The 4,038-nt window shown below is 41.5% G+C and overlaps 1 pseudogene; it reads right to left on the minus strand.

Annotated features, from left to right (window-relative positions):
* Positions 1-1,402: 1,402 nt before the first annotated feature.
* Positions 1,403-2,553, minus strand: LOC118729554 (annotated as a pseudogene).
* Positions 2,554-4,038: the final 1,485 nt, after the last annotated feature.

Genomic DNA, 4,038 nt, shown 5'->3' on the forward strand with positions numbered 1-4,038 from the left:
TGCAGCAGAAAGAATCCAACATTCTGCTTGGATGTGGTGCTTTTCCTTCCCTAAAATATCAGATACCCCCCAGCAAAAGTGTGTTTCTTTTATCCAAACACTTTGTTTTCTTTTCTATTTTATCATTCTTCTCTTCATTCCCAGACCTCTTTCCTTACCTGGGTCCTTTCTGACTACCTTTTCTTGGCTACCAGTGACCATTGATCAGTTCATTCATTCAGTCAACATTGTGGAACACCTTCTACAGTGACTTTCCAGAAACCATACAAAGCATTCTAGATGCTACTAAGGTTGGGTCTCTGTCCTGAAGCAGTTCTCTTCCCAGCGTCTGAGACCAACTGGCGCTGAGCTAAGTACCAATACAGAAATAATCACAGAGCCTGGGCCGCTTCAGGTCAGGGTAGGTGAGAGATTGTGTTATGTGTGTCTGGGTGGTGATAGTAAGGAAGGATTCAAGGAGAAAGTGGTTGAGCTGAAACTTAAAAACCTTATGGAAGTTAAATGGAGAAGGGGAGGATCTGGCATAAAGTGGAAACAGTATGTTCAAAGCATTGAGGTTAGATTGATGAAAGAGAAAAGACTGAGAGCCAGAACAACAGCAAAGCAGGTGTAGGAGCCAGGCTCTGGGAAGGACAGGCTGCCTGGAGAGGTGGGAGCAGAGAATTCGAGAGGCAAGGCTGATAGGTGGGGAGGGGCCAGATCACAAAAGGCCTGATATACCACAATGAGGAGTTCAGACTTGATATTGAAGGTACAGGAATCTACTGAAATGTTTGACGTGTGGGGTGGGTCAGGGACAAGATCAGATTAAAGAGAGATCACTCTGGTTGTGAGATAAATAGACTGGTGGGCAGGGTGTGTTAGCTAGTTAGAAAGTTGTTGTCATCTCTAGGGCAAAAGACAGCCTGGCCCATTCTAAGCAGGATAGGGGCAAAGAATACAGATTATGTAAAAAGGTGAGTCATCTAAAGAGCAAGGCATGGGAAAAGCGAGGAGAAGATGCCTCCCAGGATTCTAGCAAGTCTAATAAACCCCTCTTCCTGTTCACTCCTTCCTAGCTCCTCTCCTGGAAAGGCACTACAAACTCCTCTCATTCAAACTCTCTCTCCTTGCGTCTCTGGTTTTGTTCAAGTCTCCTCCTCATACCTTACTTTCATGTACATACAGCACCGTGGCTCCTAACAACTGCTCTTCTCCAATATCCTAAAGATCCTTTTCCTCTAAATCTCATTTTCACCTTCTTTATTCTTGCTTTTTTCCAATTCTATGCTTTTCCCAGCTTGCACCACCGTAGAGGATGAACTGGTTTCCAGCCTCTTGCTTTAAGGGCTGCTTTAGAGAGAGAATTGAAGGACTTTCTGGGAGGCAGAGTGAGGAAGATTTGGGAGAATTTAAGGCAGAAATAAAATTAAATTGGGCTGGTTTCTTCCCTGAAATAATAGCCCATTGGTAATAGATTTAATGTGCATCCTGGACATTTTCACATGCATACTCCTAAATTTGAGTCTTTTTTTATTAGAATGGGAGAGAATCTAATTTTCTTGGGCACTTTCATAGTTCAGGAAAGTTTGCCCTAAATTCAATGATTAGATGACCGTTTGCATATGGTCTATGATATAAATTGGCATGCCTTCATTTGGCGCACACTTGATGTCTCCGTGCTTGACACTCTGACCTGGATGAGAAGTGATGACTATGATTCGGTTGTCAAAAGTAGCTATTGGCTTTTGAAAGTTACACAATTCTCCAACTAGTTGTATGTCTATACTCATGAAAAGGTCTTCTCCTGATGGAGTGAAAACAGCATGGTTCTTTTGACCTAAAACAATAATACAGTCTCCTGACTTCTAGAATCTTCTCTCAAACTATCTTCCTTCCATTGCACCTTTTACATCTACCTTTAGGATGGATTCATTCCTCGTGGTCCTGGCACTCCATGAACACAGTCTGAACTGGCTGAACCATTCCAGGTTGGATCTGATGAATTATCATTTGCATTCCAGTACCTCAGCACTCTACTGCTCCTTTCCTACAGCCCTGTCTTTGTATTTGTCACATACCATGTTCATTGGTTTTTGGGCAGAGCTATTTTTCTTGTGGCACTACTATGTACACCTTCTAAGGTTACTGATGAACAACATTTTTACCTCTCCTTTCTCTCTGCATCATTCCTTCTCCTCCAAAAGATGTCCATTGGGGGAGCCAAAGCCACCACCTGCTCCACCTTCTTTAATTGCCTGTTTTCTTTTGTCACATAATACCTGTTTCTTTACATCAGAGAGCATTTTGTAAGCTTAAGAAATCTGCTTAAACGTCTCTCCTTTATTTAGCTTCTTATCAGGGTGGTACTTCAAGGCTAGCTTCCTGTAAACCTTTTTCAATGCTTCCTGGACTTGACCTCCAAAACATCACAGTAAGTGGTTTCTTTCACCATTTTGACAGGCAGTGAGCAGGCTAAGGCCTGTGTGGAGGAGCAGGAAAGAGCACGTTTCTGTGGAGAACATAATTCTTAAGAGAACAAGAGAGAAGTTGCTCTTCTCCTGTGCCTTCCCAGCCACTACAAAGAGTGGGAACACGACTCCTGATTCAGACATTTCGGAAAACAAGAGGATACTTCAGAGGAAACATGAGGAGTCATTTGTGCTATTTCCATACTAACTATTAACAAATTCAAAGCAGCTTATTTATCACATGATAATGTTCCACTTGGCAATTTCACATCCATTACATTTCCTCTAATCTCACATCAACCTTTTGAGGTAATTATAGTTCCACTTTAGAGATGAAGAAGCTGCTGGTTACCAAACTGGCCCAGGTCTGTGTGAGTCCTCAGCCTACAGCGTCCCCGTCCCCCACTCTGCCATGCACACCCTCCATTGTCAAGCCAATTCTGTTTAAAAATAAAAGTAAAAGAATAATAAGCCACCTTAGCCTAACATAAATGTAACCTTATACTTTTTCTTCAGCCTCCTAAAATGTTAGAAATGGATCTCATTCTCTGTTTTTTTGTTTAAAACAGAGAATTAAAAATGTTTCTTACAGAATTTTGATACTTTTCTCCAGATGAAATATTTGATGTCCTGAGAATTTTTTTGGTGTATGGACTTGTTTGTTCCTGACAATAGCATCAAATAAAAATCTTTCCCTAACCCCATCTTTCAGCCCCCCCCCCCTTTTTTTAAGTCAGCTCCTCTGAGAAGCCAATCTTAGAAGAAAATCATTTACCCACTGTGTAATGGAGACCAGCAGGCTTGATGGGCAGGCTTGATGTAAATAGACAATGAAGTCCAAAGTGGGTGTGGAAGTGAGAGACAAATTGGGCACTGCTGCAACAAAAAAATCCAAATATGAGAGTGGCTTTGGGACAGTAGAGGGTAGAAGCTGGAAGGGCCTTGAGAAGATTACTAGTGAAAATTTAAAGCATCTCAAAGAGACTGTCAGCAGAAGCCTGATGTCTTTGAGAAGGCTATGGGTCAAGGATTACAGAAAAGTGAGGAAAAAGTTATCGGAAATTAGAGAGAAGAGGTTCCATTATGCAGTGACAGAAAGTTTAGCAAGACTCTTGCCTGCAATAATGTGGAAAATAGAAAATGTACCTCATGCAATGGGTAATCTAGCTAAGGCGGTTCCTAGGGAGAGAGAATCTGCTGAGTTTGCAAATCCCCTATTCTCCAGATGGAAAGCAATGTTGCATTAAGAATGGCTTCTGGCCAAAACCGTTTGGCTCAGTAGATAGAGCGTCGGCCTACGGACTGAGGTCCCAGGTTTGATTCTGGTCAAGGGCATGTACATTGGTTGCGGGCACATCCCCAGTAGGAGGTGTGCAGGAGGCAGCTGGTCGATATTCCTCTCTCATCAATACTTCTAGCTCTCTATCCCTCTCCCTTCCTCTCTGTAAAATATCAAATATATATATATATATATATATATATATATATATATATATATATTAAAAAAGAATGGCTTCTGGAGAAAAGTAAAATTTAAGAAATTAAGAAAAACATGGTGCAATGATGAAACAGAATATGATTATAAAAT

The sequence above is a fragment of the Pipistrellus kuhlii genome, unplaced genomic scaffold (genome assembly GCF_014108245.1).
Source record: "Pipistrellus kuhlii isolate mPipKuh1 unplaced genomic scaffold, mPipKuh1.p scaffold_m20_p_3, whole genome shotgun sequence".
Taxonomy (NCBI): Eukaryota; Metazoa; Chordata; class Mammalia; order Chiroptera; family Vespertilionidae; genus Pipistrellus; species Pipistrellus kuhlii.